The sequence below is a fragment of the Mobula hypostoma genome, chromosome 11, assembly GCF_963921235.1.
Source record: "Mobula hypostoma chromosome 11, sMobHyp1.1, whole genome shotgun sequence".
In the NCBI taxonomy this organism is placed as follows: domain Eukaryota; kingdom Metazoa; phylum Chordata; class Chondrichthyes; order Myliobatiformes; family Myliobatidae; genus Mobula; species Mobula hypostoma.
In genome coordinates this window covers 96,048,787-96,070,291 of record NC_086107.1, presented here as the reverse complement: position 1 = coordinate 96,070,291, position 21,505 = coordinate 96,048,787, and the positions used below count along the sequence as shown (strand labels likewise).

The 21,505-nt window shown below is 43.6% G+C and overlaps 1 long non-coding RNA gene across 2 annotated transcripts; it reads right to left on the bottom strand.

Annotated features, from left to right (window-relative positions):
* Nucleotides 1–1,522: 1,522 nt before the first annotated feature.
* On the bottom strand, nucleotides 1,523–19,546 carry LOC134353971 (uncharacterized). Of its 2 annotated transcripts, XR_010019703.1 has the most exons (4): nucleotides 19,358–19,546; nucleotides 15,634–15,834; nucleotides 14,684–14,879; nucleotides 1,523–2,684 (listed from the first exon to the last, which is right to left on the bottom strand). It is a non-coding gene; the product is annotated as an uncharacterized LOC134353971 (long non-coding RNA). The 2 variants fall into 2 exon arrangements; XR_010019702.1 differs by lacking the exon at nucleotides 1,523–2,684 and having other exon boundaries at nucleotides 14,530–14,879.
* Between the last annotated feature and the right edge of the window lie 1,959 nt (nucleotides 19,547–21,505).

Here is a 21,505-nt window from a genome sequence, read left to right as displayed (position 1 = left end):
AGTGGATGTTGCCAGATCCTGAGGAGTGCGGCTGTCGAGCCGAAGACGGCTGTTATTAGTTCCCTAGGATTTTTCTGATCCGAAAAGATGCCCAAGGGCATATCCGGAGCCCCTGCATCCTTCCCACAGGGCATGAGGAAGACCATGGGGGAAGTGAAGGAGTGTGGAGTTTTGGTGTATGTAGATGACTGCCTAGAGCTTGGATTCGCCTGGGGGGACTATGAGGCGAGGCGAGTGGCTGAGCCCAGGCAACAGAAGCTAAGTGTCAAATGTGGAGGAGTTTTTGGCTGGAGGAGTTTGGTGCAATGTGAGAAAAATGACCCGACATACCAGTTGAACTTCCTGCAGTTGGAACAGACGGTGGTGGACCTGGGGATGGAAACCCAGGTCGCCAATCTGAATGAGACATGGGACAGGGGGCTCCGAGCTGTAATGGTGGCCTGAGTGAGAGAGGAGTTGGCAAGCAGGCCTGAGGTATCCCTAGTAGTGTCTGAGCCTTTTGGGTTTAGGTGAGGGGGTACAGAGGTCTTGGAGGGTTAAGAAGCTCCCAGATAGGTTGGCCTATGTAGCGCCCGTGGGACGGGAGTAAGGTCCACTGTTTGGGGAGCACTGTCACTGCGCGTATCTGTGTATGTGTGTGTTGTGTGTCTGTAGGACTGGTTGGCGAGTTATTTAGAAGTCATGAGGGCATGACTTTATTTGGTGGGGGGAGAGTGTAAGGTGGTTTCATCTCTTATGTTACTGTGTAGGCTAATTAAAATGGCTTCTTTGTTATGTGATACTTGGGAATGCTTCTTTCTTATGTTAAACGCTGAGAAAATCCTTCCTGCTAGCAGTTTGTTGAATCACATTACTGATAAAATGATGTTATGAACCAATTGGGATAGTTATGTTTTTGCTGTATTTGAAGATACTGTATGCGCAGGGTTTTGGGGGAGAAGGCAGGAGAGAGGGACAGAGGATGAACCAGGTGGACCCCGAGGAGGGCGTTCAGCGAGGAGATGGAGATGGACTCGTGTGGAGCGTCTGGTCAACCACCGTTGTTGGTCCCAGGTGGCCGGTCGAGGTGGTCTGAGGGGTTGCAGGGTGAAGAAGAAGGGTCCTGAGTTCCAACTGTTTTGTGCACGAAGAGATTGAACTTTGTTTAGTGTGGTGCCTATTATTTTTCTTTTATATTTTATTCTCTATTAATTATATAGTTCCAGTAATATCTATAAACTGTAAATCATTTAATCGTATCTGGTATATTGTCTGTTATTTGGGTGGGGTGGGGTACATCACACAGCATCCACACAAACTAATTATCCAGTTTGGCAGGGCCGAGGGCTGTTTCCCTAGACGACAGCGAATCGAGCAACCTGAGGGTGGCCAGGGGGTCGACACACAATTAAGCACTAAGTTCAACCTTCCAAATTCACATTTTTTTCACCATCTCCATGTCAGACACTACGTTAAGGAAAAGTGCCCACACTTCGAGCCGACTTCCACCACTCATCCCTTTCTTGAAAACCTCTTGCTCTCTCCAGACTCCGAACAGTTAATATCAAAATTTGTGAATTGCTTTACTCCTTTGGTTTCTACAGATCTTATTAGGGAAGCCTGGGCCAGGGACTTGAACTCAGAGATATTAGTAGAACTTTGGGAGGAGGCAATGTCCTGGGTTCACTGTTGTTCTATTACTTCACGCTACAGGTTAATCCGGTACAAGGTGATGCATAGATTGCATTATTCAAAAACAAAACTGAATCGCAGCTTCCCATCTGTGTCTCCTGCATGCGATCAGCGCTGCTCTGCTGAGGGCTCACTAGCACATCTTTTCTGGTTTTGCCCTACATTATACAACTTTTGGACTGCAATTTTTGAGTGGCTTTCAAAAGTCTATTCTCGAGACATTCAGCCCAATCACCATCTCGCCATCTTTGGATGCTCTACAGAGACTTTGCAGATTGCTCTGCATCTAGGAATGGTGGTGGCTAAGAAACTTATTCTTCTGTCCTGGAAGTCTACTACTCCACCCACCTTCGCACACTGGCTCAAGGAGATGTTGTCTGTTATACAAATGGAAAGACTGCGTCTGCACAAACCCAATACACAGAATATATTTCAGAGAATATGGGTACCCTTATTGGCTCAGTGTCATATACCTCACATACGTAGTGACCTTGACTTGTCTAGTCTCATGAGTGGGTGTGGTGCCCAACCGGATTCCTTTATTCATTTTACTTTACATTGCTTCCATGATGTCACTATTGTGTCAACTCTTTTTCTGAAAGTTTATTTATGTAATCTTGTAAATTATCTGGCAGCCTTTTTGTTTTTGATTTGTTTTGTCTGTGCACCACCTGGAGCTGTATTTCCTTTGTACTGTTTTGTACGCCTTGAATATATTTTGTCTTTGTAAAACAGAAAATTGCAAATAAAGTATTAAAAAAAGTATGGGGTTAGTAGAGAAATAAAAGAAAAGGAAAACAAATAAAAGGCCCCAATAATCTCATAAACATGTCCAGTGCACAAACGTTGGAGCTCACGGATTCCCTTTCGCTGATCCTCCTTCACTCATTGTCGACTCCTGGGCTCCCTCCCCGAGTCCAGGCCCAGTGGGTCCGGCAACCGTCTCCTCAAGCTATGTCTTCTCTCTTCATCCTCTTCGTGCCTTCTCCCCCAAAGCCCACGCAATCTAACAGCTTTCACACAGAGAGAATAACATCTATACCAATTGGTTAACAAATGAATACAAGTCCCGTTATCACTAATTATAATCCAAACATTCTGCTATAGAGAACCACTGTCTCAGCAGTTAACAGTACAGAGAAGACATTTTATTCACCTTAGCAGTAACATAAAAGAAGAAACCCTTACACTCTTCCCCCACCAAATTTAGTCATGTCCTGATGCCTTCTAAATAACTCGCCAACCCTTCCTGCAGACACAAAAACCCAAACAGCAGACCTTACGCCCTGTTCCCCAAGCGCTACATAGGCCAACCTATCTGGGAGTTTCCTAATCCTCCGAGACCTCCGTACCCCCTCACCTAAACCCTTCAGGCTCGGACACTACTGGGGATACTTCGGGTTTGCTTGCCAACTCCTCTCTCAATTTTTCACTCATGCCTCCACTGTAACTCGGAGCCTCCTGTCCCGTGTCCAGGGCACCACTTCTTTTCCTTCAGGGTCCTGCAGTAACCCAGGCTGCCCACAGATAGCCCTCCCCAATACACCTGACTCAGCAGGAGGACCAAAATTCTCTTTCTCAATCAAGGGGAGGTTATCGAAAGGCCGCAGGTACCACACATCTTGCACATCATCCTTCGAATCCGTATTCTTCCTCATTTCCTCAATTGGTAGCTGCTGTTTGATTTTCTCCACACTAAAGCACTTAGCCTAGGCAGCCTCTGCAATCGAGATGTCAGCTTCTTCTCCAACTCTTGCCCCAGTCTCAGCAGTTCTGGCCCACGCTTCACGTCCATCTCCATCTGGGACACAATTACCCTACCAGCTTCTTCCAATCTGTTCTGGATCGATTTCTTGAGTTTCTGCTGATCCTTTCAAAGGCTGGTCATTGTTTTGTCTCTCTGGATTAATTCATCAGTAAATGACCGCAATTTCTGCTTGAAATTCCGTTGCCCCGTCTCTACTTTGCTGAGCGTGAACTCCAGTTCTTCAATGGTTGTCCAGGGCTCAGACACTCGCCTGACATCATAGTCTTCCAAGGCAAATCCAAACCCTAGGCGATCATCCATATACGCCAAAACTCCAAACACCTCCACATCTCCATGATAAGTTCATGGCCTAACGTAGAAGGAGATGAGTTATTAACTTCAAACTTCCTGCATAATCACTCAGAGTTGAACTGCACGTGCATGTAACGAGAGCTGTATAACTCATCTCCTTCTACCTTAAGCCACAAACTTATCAATCACCCCTGCTGTAGACCACCTCTGGAGGTCCAAGATGCTGACTTCTACAAAGAAGGGATCTGTATGCTCCACCACCGTGGACTATGTCTGTAAATGTAGGAAGGGACTATGTTAAAAAATAAGTGTGCTAGGTTTTCTAAAATTGACTCCTTCTATCTTAGGCCACGAACTTATCAATCACCCCTCATAGAATGGGAGGGCTATGTGAGTGAACTACCAGGGAAACGAGAGGAGTGAACTACCAGGGGCAGAATGAGGAGGAGTGACTAACCAAGCAAAAGAGCAAGGTTAGCAGGAGAATTAGCACTGCCAACCTATTCTGTCACAACGACTTATTCTCACCAACAGCACAGCCTAAACACGTTCCACTTCCAATGTCTAAGAATCCTGGGCATCCATGGCAGGATCATGTCTAAAACAAGGACGTTCTAGAACAAGCAGGCATCGCAAGCATGTTCGCTGTCCTCACTCAGCATTGCCTGCGATGGCCTGGTCACGCCAGCCACGTGAAGAACGGCTGGATCCCCAAAGGCATACTGCATGGACAGCTCACCACTGGCACCAGACCCACTGGAAGATCAGCCCCGAGTTATGGACATCTGTAAGCGCGACATGAAAGCAGAGGACATTGACCAAACAACCTTGGAAGTTGTGGCAGCCAACCACAGCAGCTGCAGACAGACCATCAAAGCAGGCATAAAGAGCAAGCAGAAGAGAGATGAGCAGCAGAAGCAAAGAGAGAGTGCAGACAGTGAAGAGAAGCATCGACTTCAGCACCTCCACATCCTGGCACAGCATTCCCTTGCAGAACCTGCAGCAAGGCCTACCGCTCCAAAACTGGCCTGTACAGCCATAGCAGGTATTGCAGCTCTACAACAGACTGACCCATAGAGCACACTCCACTGTCCTTTGAGATAGGCAGATGCCATCAATGCAGAAAACCAGGTATTGGCAAAGGATTGACAAACTTTTTCTTGCAATCCCACTAATTGCTTCAGAAGATGAAACAGGTAATTTAGGGCGATAGCCAGTGTTTTAGAGAATCTTTTAGAGAATTAGAGAATCAAGAGGTTTAAAATTAGTTCACACAAGGCTCAAGATAGGAAAGCAAACCATACTGTACCTAGGTTGCGCAATTTCCCAGGGGACAGGTCAGATGATAGACGTTCTGCAGTTCATGCCCCACCCAGTAAACACGGGGGAAGTGAGGAGGGTAACGGGTCTATTCAATTACTGCTGTAATTTCAAGTGTCATCAGAAGAAAACCTTTCCTGCATCCTCACCACAAAATTCAGCGTCAGAATTTTGCAAAGGAACATCTAAACAAGCCTGATGCATTTTGGAAACAAGTCCTGTGGAGTGATGAAGTTAAAATAGAACTTTTTGGCCGCAATGAGTAAAGGTACGTTTGGATAAAAAAGGGTGCAGAATTTCATGAAAAGAACACCTCTCCAACTGTTAAGCGCAGGGTGGATCGATCATGCTTTGGGCTTGTGTTGCAGCCAGTGGCACGGGGAACATTTCACCGGTAGAGGGAAGAATGAATTCAATTAAATACCAGCAAATTCTGGAAGCAAACATCACACTGTCTGTAAAAAAGCTGAAGATGAAAAGAGGATGGCTTCTACAACAGGATAATGATCCTAAACACACCTCAAAATCCACAACAGACTACCTCAAGAAGCGCAAGCTGAAGGTCTTGCCATGGCCCTCACAGTCCTCCAACCTAAACATCATCGAAAATCTGTACATAGACCTCAAAAGAGCAGTGCATGCAAGACAGCCCAAGAATCTCACAGAACTAGGGGGCGTCAGCTGGTCATTGCCGCCATACCTGTCCTTCGTAGAAAAGTTCTTCCAGGAGAACACCTTTGACCACAGAGCCATCAGGCAGTGGTCAGCACGTAATGTCCTGCAGGCAGTGCAAGAGAAAGACGTGATGGGAGGATTCTGGTGATGCTCATGGTGTGAGGTCGTGTTTTAGATCCGCTCCATTACCTCTGATCTTTATCCTATCATCAGCTACATTTAAGCTAACTTTTAAGGTACCGACCTTTACAATACCTCGGAGTTGATTGTCATTATATATTTGGATGCTTTTAAGGTCCGGTATGTCTAAGAACGGGAAAAACTGCAAACCTCCTGTCAGACCGAAATTTACCGACCCCGCTCCTGTTGTTGACCCAGCGGTAACTATGCAAGCTATATCTGATTTGATCCGTGCGGAGATTTCATCTAAACTGGAGAGAATCATCGACGATATTGATGAGCTGAAAACAACTATCACGGAACATCAGACTGCAATATCTAAGTTCCAAGTTTATACGCAACAGAATGAACTTCAAATGGGAAAAATTGAAGAAACAATTAGTACAATGAAGAAACAACTTGAATTCCTTACCTTTAAAAATTCTGACTTAGAATGCAGAATGCGTCGTCAGAATATAAGAATTATCGGAAGGCGTGGAATCTGGAGACCCTATTAAGATTTTCTCTCAACTTTTAAAAGATTCATTCCCCACCTTGTTCCCTGATCAACCACCACTGCTGGACAGGGCTCAGAGTTCCACCGTATTCGTCTAAGACAGACAAGCCTCGGCATGTTATTATACGATTTCATTATTTTCAAGGAAAAGTTGCTCCGTTTTGCTCAACCTAAAGGCTACACTGATTTTTCGGATCTCTGCTTTCGATTGGTGGAGGACTTTAGTAAACAGGTTCACGACCAACGTGTTTGTTATAGATCTGTGATGGCGAAATTCTACAAGATGGTTTTAAAACCAGTTCTGCTATATCCCTCACATTTGAGGATCCGAATGTCTGATGGGTCTCCCCGTTTTTTTCAACTCTCTGTCGGATGCCTGGAGCTACCTGGATCAACTCTCGCCTTCAATATCCTAATCGCACTGTTAAATTATCAGTGTTTGATTGGAGGGTGTTAATTTATCTGGTTTTATTTTCTTTTTTCTTTGCTCTGAGGGCAGAATTTTTTTTTGTTTAATTAATATGGCTGCCAAACTTTTTTAATTGCATCATTTCTTCTTCTTCCCTGGGGATTCTGGGTGGCCACTCCCACAGCATCATTTTTCGTACATACCTGGAGGTCTTAAACTTAGTAATTTTTTTTGCTAGTGTATGCAGATATTTCATCTTTTTTCCTAACTATACCATTTGGTAAATGTCAACAGTTTTTATATATATATTTTTTTGTATTATATCATTTCCGTTTTAGTCAGTGTACTTCTTGATTTTTTCACTTTTCTACTGTTTTTCAACTTCAGTTGATCTTTTTTATATATACACTTTTTTACTGAGCATTTATTGGAAGTCATGGGGGTAATTTTAGTGCTTGCTTCTATCTGGCTAGTCTATTTTAGATTTAGCTTTGAGGTTTGGGGTGGGGGGGCTTCACTTTTTAGTTTTTTTTCTTCTTGGGCTACTCATATTATTGAAGTATCTTTCGCGTCATCTTTCTTTTTATCTCCTGTTTACTCTGTTCCCTTCCCGGGTTCGTGGGTTGAATCTATTGTCAATCCTCCCTTTATTTGAGGGTTGACTTTAGGGGTTATGGATTCTACTATTAATTGTGTCTCTTGGAATACTAATGGTCTTAATCATCCAATTAAAAGGAAAAAATCTTCAAAGTATTCCGGAGACTTAAAGCACATATTTTATTTGTACAAGAGACCCATGCGCAGGGGGGGACAGATTACATTTTTTTGAAGTTCTGGAAGAATCAACAATACCACTCGAATTCTAATGCCAAAGTTAGAGGAGTTTCTATTTTCATAGATCCCTCAATTACATTTGTGCAACAGGATATTATCCCTGATCCAAATGGTAAATTTTTACTGGTTAGTGGTTTACTTTTTAATAAAAAGGTAGTCCTGATTAACGTTTATGCTCCAAACTCGGACTGCCGTTATTTTATAAATCTTTATTTAATATACTTCCAAATTTGAATGAGTTTACACTAATCTGGGGCGGCAATCTTAATACTTGTTTATCCCCACTATTGGACGGCCCGGCCCCTATACGGACTGCATCCAATAAATCCGCAACCTTGATTAATTCATTTCTCTCAGATGGGTCGATGGACATTTGGCGGTTTTTACATCCCCAGGAAAAAGACTTTTTCCCCCCCCACATGTTCATCACTCTTACTCAAGAATTGATTATTTTTTTTATTGACTCTCGTCTTATTTCTTCAGTAGTTAAATGTGAATATGACTCTATAATCATTTCGGACCATGCTCCACTTAAGCTTTCTATTAAATTATTGGCCAATGCTCATAACAATAGACAGTGGCGTTTTAATTCACTGTCGTGTCAGGACTTGGAGTTTGTTAACTTCATGGATGAACAGATTGATTTTTTTTTTACAATTAACAGTACAGGGGATATATCCATGAACACCCTTTGGGATACCTTCAAAACTTATATTCGTGGCCAGATTATTTCATACTGTGCTGCTTTGAAGAAAAGGTTGAAGGAGGAAGAGCTTGCTCTTCTGGACAAGATTAAGGAAATAGATAAGAAATATGCTACAGCTCCTTCTGAGAAGCTGCATAAACAAAGAACTGTACTTGAAATGGAACACAGTTTATTACTTTCGTCCTCTATTGCAAATCAATAATGAAGACAAGAAGTGAATTTTATATACATAGTGACAAAGTTGGTAAACTGTTGGCTAATCAGTTGAAGACCAACTCCATTAAACTTCAAATTAATCAGATTTATAATCAAAAAGATCATCTGACGTTTGATCAAGCTGAGATTAATCAATCCTTCTTTAACTTTTATTCCTCTTTATATCAATCAGAATCTCCACAAGATTCTAAACATATGTGTGACTTTTTAGATAACCTAGACTTCCCTAAGATATCACACTATATATGTTCTATGTTAGAAACTTCCTTTACTACTGATGAGATTAAGAATGTTATTTTTTTCTATGAACTAGGGGAAAGCTCCTGGCCCTGATGGGTTTACCGTGGAATTTTTAAAATCTTTCACACCCTCATTAGTCCCCTGGTTATCCAGGGTTCTGGAGGCCTCACTAAAACTTGGTAAACCACCAGAACCCTTTTATAGAGCATCGATTTCTTTAATATTAAAGAAGGATAAAGACCCCGCTCAATGCGCATCTTATAGACCAATATCCTTGTTAAATGTTGACTCCAAGATTTTTTCTAAATTTAGCAAATAGACTAGGAAAAGCACTTCCTTATATTATTTCAGAAGATCAAATGGGTTTTATTAAGAATCGCCATTCTTTTTATAATATTCGTACACTTTTAAATATTGTCTATACCCCGCCACAAACCGATCCTGAATGCGTCATCTCCCTAGATGCTGAAAAAGCCTTTGACAGGGTTTTATTCAAGGTGCTTGAAAAGTTTAACTTTAGCCCAAAATTTATATCCTGGATTAAATTGTTATACTATTCTCCTATGGGGTCAGTTCGTACTAATACTCAAAACTCACCTTTTTTTCCCTCTATTTCAAAGTACCAGACAAAGGTGTCCTCTTAGCCCTTTATTATTTGATATAGCATTAGAATCACCAGCAATTGCTATTCAAGAATTGCCTAACATTGTTAGTACAACTCGTGGGTTAAAGTCTCATAAAATATCACTTTACGCTGATGACTTACTCTTACATATTTCCAATCCTCAAAAATCTATCCCAGCAGCTCTAGATTTATTAGCCCAATTTAGTCTTTTTTCAGGATACAAATTAAATCTTAATAAGAGTGAACTTTTCCCTATTAATAAGCAAGTTCCCTTATATCAGAACCTGCCATTTAGATTGGTTAATAATCATTTTTCATATCTTGGGATTAAAATTACCTGTAAACATAAGGATTTATTTAAGGCTAATTATTTACCCTTAATTGACCATATCACACAACTTTCCTTTAAATGGTCTCCACTTTAACTTTGACTGGTCATATTAATGCTGTTAAGATGTTCATTCTGCCAAAATTTTTATATATATTTCAGGCATTACCAATTTTTGTTCCAAAATCTATTTTTTGATAAAGTAGACTCTAAAATCTCTTCATTTATTTGGCAAAATAAAAACCCAAGGTTGGGTAAAATACATCTACAGAAAGCTAAGAGAGATGAAGGCTTGGCATTACCTAACTTTAGATTTTATTATTGGGTAATTAATATTCGACACACGAAATTTTGGTTACTTGACCAAGATACACTGTCCATTCCTAAATGGGTAGTATTGGAATTACAATCTGTTCAAGGCTATGCACTTGGCTCTACATTAGGATCCTTCCGATTTGAAACGGTATAAGCAGGTTTGCAACCTGATAGTTAAATGTACCTTACGTATCTGGTTTCAATTCTGAAAATTTTTTGATCTTAATGAACTTGTGCTAGCGATTCCTATATTTAATATATTTATAGGCAATATATTTTTTCCTCCCCTCCGCTACAGACTGTGCCTTTCAAATTTGGAAGACTAATAGTATATCACGGTTTTCTGACTTATTTTCAGATGGCTCCCTTATGTCTTTTGAACAGTTATCTAATAAATACAATTTAGCAAGAACACATTTTTTTTTAAGATATTTGCAAGTAAGAAATTTCCTAAATACCATACTCTTCCTTTCCAGCGTTACCCCCCACAAATAGTTTAGACGCTATCATTAACCTTAACCCGTTTCAGGAAGGTGTAACGGCTACTATTTATAATATTATCATGAAATTTAGGAAAGCTCCATTCGACAAGATTAGGACTGACTGGGAAAGGGAATTGGGTCTTACTATCCCGGCTGAGGACTGGGCCTATATTTTACAACTTGTTAATACTTCCTCTATCTGTCCCAAACACTCTTTAATTCAATTTAAAGTTGTCCATAGAGCACATATGTCTAAAGATAAATTAGCTCGCTACTACTCTCATATTAACCCTCTTTGCGATAGATGTCATGGGGAGATAGCTTCCTTGACCCACATGTTTTGGTCTTGTCCAACTCTGGAAACTTTCTGGAAAGATATTTTTAATATTATCTCAAAGGTTTTGAATAGTGATATTTCTTCCCATCCTATTACTGCTAGCTTTGGATTAGCTAAAACTTCCAGTAATTTACCCCCCTCAGCTCGTAGAATGATTGCATTTCTTACTTTAATGGCGAAAAGATGTATTCTACAACATTGGAAGGAGATTAATGCCCCAACTACATTTTTTTGGTTCTCTCAAACGATACTGTGTTTAAATTTGGAAAAAATCAGAAGTAATCTTTATGATACTTCAGTTAAATTTGAACAGACCTGGAGATCATTTATTCAATATTTTCATTTAATGTAACTATTTTTTTCTCTCTGACCATATTTACACTCCATTTGTGGATTTTATCTGTTATTAGCAGAGCTCGGGTTTGAGGACGCGATTGTTTAACTGTTCAAAGTCTAGTATATACCTAGTTAGCCCAATACTTTGCTTTCTTAGGTTAGTTGCACGGTAGGTTTTTTTTGGCGGGTGGGGGGTTCGTTCTATTAGGTATATATGAAAATTAGTATACAATTATATTACCTTGTTATTCTATAATTAACATACGTTGTTTGTATTTTTTTTGTATTAATATTACTTTTACATTTATATCCTAACAATGTATTGGTTGCTCTTTGTGTACTAATTCAATAAAAAGATTTAAAAAGAAAGAAGGAAAGAAAGACGTGATGGACACAGTGGGGTGGTTCCCTGAGCAGACTGTCCAGTTCATCTGGCAAAATGCCTCATCGCCAGATCTCACCAACAGGCACCAAGACCTCGCCTGGCTGGCGGTGAGAGGGGCCCTCCCAGTCAGATCCCTCCTGTACACCCAGAACATTGCCTCTACACCCCACTGCCCACGGGAGGACTGCAGTGAGGAGGAGTCTGTGACACACCTCTTTGCACACTGCCAGTTCGCAGAGAGGGTGTGGAGGAGGATGGACGGGCTAGTGTCATGTTTCATCCCCAGCAGCTGCGTAACAGAGGACTCTCTGATCTACGGGCTGTTCCCGGGGACGCACATGGAGACCAACATCCGGTGCTGCTGGCAGATCATCAACTCGGTGAAAGACGCTCTTTGGTCGGCCCGAAACTTGATGATCTACCAGCACATGGAGATGTCTGTGGGAGAATGCTGCCGACTGGCACATTCTCGGCTGCAGGAGTACGTGCTGAGGGACGCACTGAAACTTGGTGCAACCACCGCAAGGGCCCGGTGGGCAAGGACCACAGTATAGGTTTCTCCACCCGTGGGAGTGGGAGGGGTCGGGTGGCAGGGAGTATACCCCTTAACAATGTTGTGGGAAGGTGAACCAATGGATTGCCACGTGGGTGGCCAACGTATGGATATCTAGATACCATAAGGGAAACGTATGTAAAGGATTAAGTCATTGAATATAATTAGTATATAATTTTATTTTTGAATAAAGTACATTTTGAAATAAAAAAGTTGATTAGTATTGTTTAGATTAATTTTCTTTTCAGTATTAAACAGTATTTTTTTTTCTTTTCTTATTTCATGCTACTTCTGCATTTTTTCCTTATATTCATATTCTGTAAGGTTTTGGGAGGTTTAATATCTGTGTGTTAACTGAGTTTATACTTATATATGCTAATTATTAACAATGTAATCCTAATAGCTTTGAACTAATACTATGTTATGTTTAACATTTTGATATTAATAAAAAGATTGGAAAAGAAAGTTAAAACTAATGTATGATGGGATATGTGACCACTCAGGAGCTGCTGGACTTAAGAATGCAGATGCAAGTTGAGAATAACTTCAATGATAAGTGCAGCACCGGGAATTCAAATAAACAGAATATTAAGTTCTTTGTTCGTATTTCCATGACAGTTGCCCTATTTGATTGGCCTTTGTCGGAACAAATTATTTTTGTCCAGGAGGGCCAAGAAGAGGAAATGTTAGAGTGTATTCTGAGGTTATTGAATATAGCAAATTAGTAATTCCAACAAGTCTTCAGATCTGAATGTGGATTGTAAATTAAATTTAAAATGCAGCTCATAACAATGGTCTTGGAGCTGCAGACTGCGATTGATTGCAAACCAGGAAACACTCCAATGACCTGAGATGTCTGCACATGTATGAATGCAGCTCAGAGATGATGGTGATTAGCATTCATTTTGAGAATGCTCATGTGAAGATCTAGGTGTCTGAAAATTATATGCACCTCAAAGGAAGCATTATGAATGCATTGTAACTATAGCAATCATCCTGCTGTAACCTTTGATCTTTAGCAAACATGTGATGTAATGCTGGGTCAGGGAACCTCTCTCCAGAGCCACTCCAAATGTTATCAGCTTGTGTGTGCCAAATAGACTTTTATGCTACCAGTTACGTGCCTCTCCAGTGGCTTTTGTTGAGTCACAACACTATCCATACTATCCTTTGGCCTTTAATAGTCACATACTTAGAGATCTGATTGCAGCACTTCAACGGTAAACCCAACCATCTTCCTCAGGCATAAGTTCATCAAGTGACAAATCTCCCTGAAGACACTACCTTATATGCCCTCTCAAGTGAACAGGGCATGGGTGGGGCTTAATACTTGATCCTGATTGGCTGGATCTGAACTGCCTATTCTTGATTGGTTAGTTTGAATCGGTCAATCTTTCTGGCCAAATCCTTTTTAGGAATGTGCGGTACCCAGGCTGGTGCTATCCCTACACTCTTTGAACCTATATTTAGGTCCCCCACATGCTCCATCTTTAGTGATTCCTTAATCTTTCTCGTATAGGAATTTTCTTCCTTGCCAAGGTCGTTGGCCTCATCAAACCTTGGTCTACATGAGCATGATAGGAAGAGTTCAGCAATCCCGCTTCATTCTGCTCTCAAGTTTTTTCAAAGCACTCTTGTGTTCTGCTATCCTGGTATTTAATGGCCCTCCAATCTCACCAATAAAAACAAGAGGATATTGAGGTGACAGGGAGGAGACTGTGACAGAGCATGTGAAACCAGCGGGCAATTGAGGGTACAGGCCACGAGCAGGCACTGATGTGCAAGTTTCAATCAATATTGTGGTCAGCAGAAAGACAGTAGGCTGAAAGGCCATTCCAGTGCTTGACTGCTCTCTGCTCCTCATTACAAGGGAGGGGAGATCTGTTCAGGAAGGGTAATTTCACCAACTTCTGAGACAACAACTCAATAAAATCTGCAATTTGAAGGTACCCTGGTCACTGAGCAGGGCAAACGGAATGCATTCACGGAAACGGTTCAGGAAAAGGTGGGCAAATGCAAAAACCTACAAAACAAAAGAGTGCAGCCACCAAATTGTGAGGGTCCCTGTTCCTGCACTGCAGAACAGGGCCAAGTGCCCAGGGAATTGAAGCCAGCCTGTCACACCGTCAAGCCACGCCACAGATTTGTCTGCAAGACCACCCTATTTCTGCACCCACTACATAACCCATGTCAGCTCAGCAGTGAGCAGAGGTACCCCTGGCGTCAGGTAGCTGCTGCCTACTCCTCACCTCCCTCTGCCATAAACCTGGATTGTGATGCATCTGCATGGCTGCATGATGATGACATTTTGCACCTTGAACACCCCCCCCCGCCCCAAAGCCCCACCTCAGTATACATTCAGGCAACGGCAATGACACAACCCTGCCGTTCTTCTGGAGTATCAGACATCCCAATACCCATCAGCAGTGCATCTCCCACATCTCCAGCCATAAAATAATTTTCCAAAGGTTTTCATCAAATGCAGCACCAGATAATCATTTTCTAAGACCACTCACTCAAACGTCGTATGTTCACAGCGATGTCCAGAATTGACAGATCATCGTGGTTCACGTGCAGCTCAGTTTCCCTCCAGCAAACGTCACCCCGATGACAGCCACCTTCTTCCACAGCACCACCAAATGTGACTTTGAGGATTTAGATGAACGATGGTACAACTTCTACAGAGCTGCCTCCTTGCCATTCAAATGTTTCCTGCTTCACAAGAAAGGCTGTAATCAATACTATATTAATTCCACATCACCCACTCCCAAACCACTGTCACACACACGCAGGCACTAACATTCAAAGTCATCTTTGTGTTGCCAATTGTGGCAGAAGAGCTCCAACCAGACAGCAAAGCAATATGCTCGCTTTTCTCCTTCCCTTCCAAGCCCCATGGTTCCCTCGCAACCCTCTCCACCACCAGCACCGCAGTCCTTCCACCCACTATCGAGCCTTGTGCCCAGTGGTCACACAGGCCCCAACTGCTGGGCTGGGGCCGAGTTTACAAAGAGTTCGACTAAAGAGTTACACAAGTCAGTGCGGTTATATGATGGTCAACAAGGTCCAAAATTGACATGGTGAAGTTGTGGGCGGGGGGGGAGAGGGAGGTACGGGCGCAGACGGTACTAGTGAAAGGATGTTCTGCTGATTGATTGCACATCTGTGATTAATGTCCAGTGATTAATGGACACAGCAGGTACAATGAGATGATGTGGATGTTGGCGGCATTATGATGGCAAAGAATGTCGTCACCAGGCTGTAGTATTGTACGGATCAGTTGGAAAGTTCTTTTCCTTCTCCAAACTTCAGTACCAGAGTGATGGAGTTTTTAAATTATGACTTTCACCTCCCCATTATACAAAGGCACCATTTCAGAAAAATCTTCAATTTTAAGTGATTGCTTGGCTAGAATGTCCGTCACCTCATTCCTTCCAAGCCAACAATGTGTTACACTTAGACGTACCTGGCCAGCGTCATACATTTGCACCAATGTCCAGATTTCCACATCTTTGTGGTTCAGGTGCCACTCGGTTTCTCTTCGGATTGCCCGCAGACATCACTGCAACGAGAGCTGCCTTCTTCCAGAGCGCCACAAATTGGGACTTCGATGATTTCTCTGACAGCACAATTTGACGCAGCTGCATCCTGTCCTTTTAAACATTTCCTGTTTCACAAGAAAGGCTGTGATCAACACCAGGTTTATTCCACAGCGCCCACTCCCAAACCCCTGACAACACATGCACAGGCACTAAAGTTCAAAACTAATCTTTGTGTTGCCTATTGTGGGTAACCCAAATCTTTGTCTACCAAAACCAAACCATCTTTAACAGGTTGCAAACCAAGATGGTGAAAAGTAAAAATTAAATAGCACGTGCTGAAAATCTGGCAAATCAGGGCTTTTATAAATTGTTTCCCCAGTAAGTCATGCAGGTTTTTTTTTTGCATAGGCTTAGTAAGAGCTTGCTCATATGAAAGACTGCACCCTGTGCTCATTGTTACCAGGGGGAAGAGAGGAAGCTCTCCAAATTAGAGGAAGGCAATTTTAACTGCCTGAAAGTGGAGGCAGGAATGCTAAATGAAAGCTGCTGCCATTTAAGGCATTTCAGTCCCTGTGCAGGGCTGAAATGACCCAATGGATGGCATGCAAATACAGATCTGCAAAGCAACTGGGTGCCAATTCAAAAATCACAATGGTCCCTGCTCATGCACTGGAGAACCAACCCTGGTGCCCAGGAATCCAAAGTCAGCTCCCTCCCTGCCTGCATCCTGCGCTGTCAGTCCGCACCACAAATTCATCTGCAATGCCCTTCATCTCTGCACACATTGCATAACAAGGGTTAGTTGAACATTGAGCACAGGAACTAGATAAAGGGTCTCGGCCGAAAATAATGACTCTTTGTAGACAGAGAGACAAAAACATTTTAAAAGAACCAACCAGACTATCACCGCTCGCCTTTTCCCCCTTCCAAGCCCCAAGCTGCACGCACTGTTCCTTCGCAGCCGTCGCCACCCGCAGCCCCAGGCCTTCCACCCAATAACGTGCCTTGGGCCCAATTGTCCCATCTGAGCTCAACCAAAGTCAGTGCCTGCTCTCTGCCATCTGCGCCAGGTCGCAGCCATGAGGGAGTTCGGGGGCTTCGCATCAAACGTGGATGTACAAGTTAAATCATGAGCGGCGCAAACACAGTGGGCCGAAGGGCCGATTGTGCACACATCTCTCTGCTCCTCGTTACCAAAAAAAAGGAGAGTCGGTCAGGTCTCCACCTTGGCCAAGGATAATTTCACCAGAGACAAGACCCCAGAAGGTCCATTGGTTCCTAAGGTTAATTATTTCACGGAAACGATTCAATACACGGTGGGCAAATACAGACTTACAATGCATTAGGATTACAAGCACCTCCCGCGCTGCACAAAACCCGGTGCCCGGGATCTGAAACGGGTTGCGCCCTGCACCGTAATCCGTGTCACAGATCACACTGCAATGCCCCATAGTTCTGCACCCACTCCGTACCCACCGTCAGCTCAGCAGCGAGCGGAGGAGCAACAGGCCGTTGTTAAAAAATGAGCACAATGTGAACTGTTAAAAAAGTGCGAGAACCTGCGCAGACACGGCGCGAATCTTTAAAATCCAGGCCAGCCAGCGCAGCCAAAGAACAATATTCACACGGAGAACGAATAGAGGGGTGCACGGCTGTATCTCCGCATTCAGCCGGAGAAGCGGGCAAACACGCCCATTGCTGTCTTTTACCAATATGGAGATTGGGAAAGTCTTTCCTCTCTCCCAAGATTTCACTTCTATCCAATTTTGGGAATTTGGTAATTTCCTGCCTTCATCTTAAATGCAAGCTAAAGAGATACCAGCTCTGCAGGACACAGAAACTGCAAACAAGACCACGCAATTCCTGCCCCTCTCCTTTCCTTTGATGAGCTCTCTGTCCGAAAGAATCTTTGCAGAGGTGTAACCCTCCAATAAAGCGAGGGAGACTTTATAGAGCAACTAAACGCACTGTCCGGAGCAAATGATCTCAATCCCACGCAGACATAATCTCAATACAGAAACAAACAGGTCCCACACCCCTGATCCTAACCCTTGGGTAAAAGTTTTAGTTTAGATGGGGGCAGGTTGGTGAGGAGTGGGGTCAGTTTCAGATTGACAAAAAAGAAAATCCAAAAGCTACCGTACCCAGCCCTGGACTACTTACTGTGATGAATCCCCACTGCTGTCCTACAACTTCTCGCTAGGCACAGATTTCTGCGACATTCTCACTTCTGCAGCTAATGCAGAATAGGAATCAGACAGAGAGCAAAGCCACCGAGGCAGCTATTCAGTTGCTATGTTTGAAAACTCAGAGAGAAGCACAGACTGAACAAAACAAATTAAGGTGGCAATCTGACAACCTGTGGAAACCAAGTTCGTGGCTTAAATCTTTAAAATCCAGCAAAACCACTCAATTATAATCGCACAGAAATTTTTTTTTTAAAACAGACGTGAACGGCTGCAACTGACTCTCTATCTGGGAAAGCACAAACCCATTGTTGCTTTTTACAAAAATCTATCGATTGGAAATCCCTTTCTCCTTCCTAAGAACTCAAATCACCCGAATTTCGGGAACTTTGCAGGAGCAACGCACCACAGCAGGACACGGGAACTGCAAACAGACGGCGCAATTCTTGCCCTCTCCTGTCCTTGGACTGATATTTCCAGACTCGAGTCAGTGCCTGAAAGAATCTTTGCAGCGCTGTGACCCTCCGACATGGCAGGGGAGACTTTACTGACCAGCTAGAAAAATGAGCGCTGAGCCATACAGATAGGGAAACTCTGCCTACCCGGCCTCGTCCTTCCCCTCCGTCAGGTTCACTCTCCCTCAGCCATAAACTTGGACTGAGATGCATCTTGCGAAGGGAGCATTGTGAAGATTACTTTCACCTACACATCCCAGTCCAGCCCCAAAGCCCTCCTCAGTAACACATTCAGGATTCGGCTAGGGCGGAACCCCGCCCTTCTCCACCGTCTCAGATGTCCACACATCAGCAGAGCAAAGCATGCCCCATATCCAGCCGAAAATAAATTTCCAAAGATTTTCTTCAGATAATTATTTTCCAAGGCCTCTCACTCAAACGTATTAAAGCTTTTCTTGCAAAGTTTAATGGCGACTGACAGAACATGAGGCGGATTACGAAATTGGAAAGTGGAGCAAGGGAACGAGGATAATACCCACGAAATTCCCTCAAATAATATCGTAATGTCTTATGCTTTTCAGAAAGTGTTATCTTAACGAGCTTTACATCTATTTCTGTCCCAAGGATCTTAATTGAGCAATTAGACATTTCCTCTGCAACTCATATGAACTGAATTCAAACAATACCGGGTATTGACAAGTGCATTCCCTGCAAATGCCGAATCGTGCTTATTAATTCTGAACAAGGAATTATTGTCCAACACGTAAAGGTGTGAGTACAACGTCTTCCCTCCCTTTAAACCGTCTCTCAGTTCCATTCCCACCATCCTCTGAATTTTATATAAACGCTGCCCTTTCTTTTCCTTCTCTCCAACTGGTGATCGAATAAACTTTAATTACGACTCTCACCTCCCCTATATAGAAAGACACCACTACATTTACATCCTTAGCTAGAACCTCCGCACTTCCCTTCCTCCAACACCAGCACCTTGTAACACTGAGCCCTACCCGGTCTGGGTCGTTTGGCAGCGACGTCCACAATTGCCAGGTCGCCGTGGTTCACGTTCAGCTCGGTTTCCCTCCAGCAAACATCACGCCGACCACAGCCGCCTTCTTCCTCAGCGCCGCGGACAATCCGCTTGAGCATTTAGGTGGCCGACGGCACAATTTCGATGGAGCCGCCTCCTTTCCCTTCAAATACTTTCTGCTTCACAAGAAAGGCTGTAATCAGTACTTGTTTGATTCCAAAGCGCCCACTCCCGAACCCTTGCCGACACACACGCGGGCACTAACGTTCAGAACTCATCTTTGTGTTGCACATGGCGGGCGACCCGAACCATCTTCAACAGGTTCCAAACCAAGATGGCGGCCAGTGCAGAACATCTGGGCTTTTACAGATTGTTTTTCGCGCGGGCTTGCGGATCCGAGAAATGAAGGGCGTTGGTTTCAGGGAGAGTTTGTCCGTGTGCCGCACTGCTCTCCGTGCGCGTTGTTACCGGCAAGGAGAGGGTCACCTCTCTAAATTTGAGGAGAACCTGAGAGGGGAGAGAGCAAAATTGACATCGGACCCTGAGCAGGGTTAACGGGGAAAGGCCTCAAGCAATGGCGAGCAAGGCTGGTTCATGAGCTGAGCTCACATGGGGTTCAGGGTTGGAAGTTAGAGAGAGACGGAGGATGGTTGTTAATCCGATTGAAGTCCTGTGATCAGTGCTGGGTTTCCTAGTTGCCATATTAACAATTTGCATGCAAATCTAAGTGGCCTAAACTGGTGAGTTTGTGGACAACAACAAAATAATTGGTGTGTCAGTGAAAAAAAAGTCTACAATTAGAATTGGATCTTTATAAATTGGAAAATTGGGCAAAGGAATGGCAGATAGAATTTAACAGCATCAGGGGATATATTTAGTGAAGTTAAACCAGAACACAGCATACACAATGAATGGTAGGGCTTTGGGAAGTGTTGTCCAAGAGAAGAATCTAGGTGTACAAGTATACAGTTACATGGAAGTGCTGAGACAGATAGACAAGATGGTGAGAAGCTTGTATGACCTGCTTGTTTTCATCAGACAGGACATTCATCACAACAGTTGGATTGACCTTAAATACTGTGTGCTGCAGTCAATTTGAGCTCCCCTTTGGTCGGGGGTGACCAAGGACATTGCATCCTAGCTATCTATGTGATAAGCAAGTCAGGGCAGTACGATATGGAGAGCAAGCTGTTGCCCATGCAGCAGGCTTCCCCTCTCGGTGCAGCTGATTAATTCAAAGGAATGGCAGAGACCGATTCAGTTTGTTACTGGTGGCGTTGCAGGAGTTGCCAGTCAGCGTTGAACTCAACGTAGAGCTGCCTCAGGGGTTCCAGCTCCAGATTTATCCTTGGGGTTTACCCCAAAAGCCTTCCCCATGAGTGGGTATAGTCACAAAGCAATGGAGGTTTGAGATCAGAATTTTCCTTCTCCTAGATAAGCTGCCAACCATGGCTGACAAGCCCCATCTGCCTGAAGGGACTGGTTTTAAGGTGCCAGTAACATGCTTTTTCCCCTTCTCTTGTCAGTAGGAATGGTTCTGCTGGGCTTAGTGGCTCAGCCACACATGAAGCCCAGGAGCTGGACTTTGGTTATCAGAGGCTATTTGAGATGCACGCCACTAGGAGCATTTAATAGGTAGTGGGAGTATATCACCACTACCTCCCCCAGCAATGCCAACCTTGGGGACCTTATAGTCAATATGCTGCAACATCTGTGGAAAGAGGTGGGCAGTTAATGTTTTGGGTCCAGACCCTTCATCTGGACTGACGGGTAAGGGGGCTGTTACGAGAATACACATAAAATTAAGATGTTTGCTGGCCTGGGCTAGCATCAGTGGCATCAGCAGTTGGTCTGCCACCTGCCCTCAGGGGAAGGAGAGATAAGGAACAATGGAGCAGCGTCTGGAGATGTGTAATGAAGGGATGTGGGAGGAAGAGCTGTCTGGAGCGGCTCCCCCCTTTGAGCCCTGAACTGTTTGAAGTGATGGACAGGCGATACCCCAGCAGGGGGATAAAAAGGGACAGGTTCGCTAAGACAGACACACACGCCACCCGAGGTAACGAGACCCTGGAAGCGGTGCGCCTCTCACGAGTGGTGAGAAGTATCGGACAACGCACAGGGTGGAAAG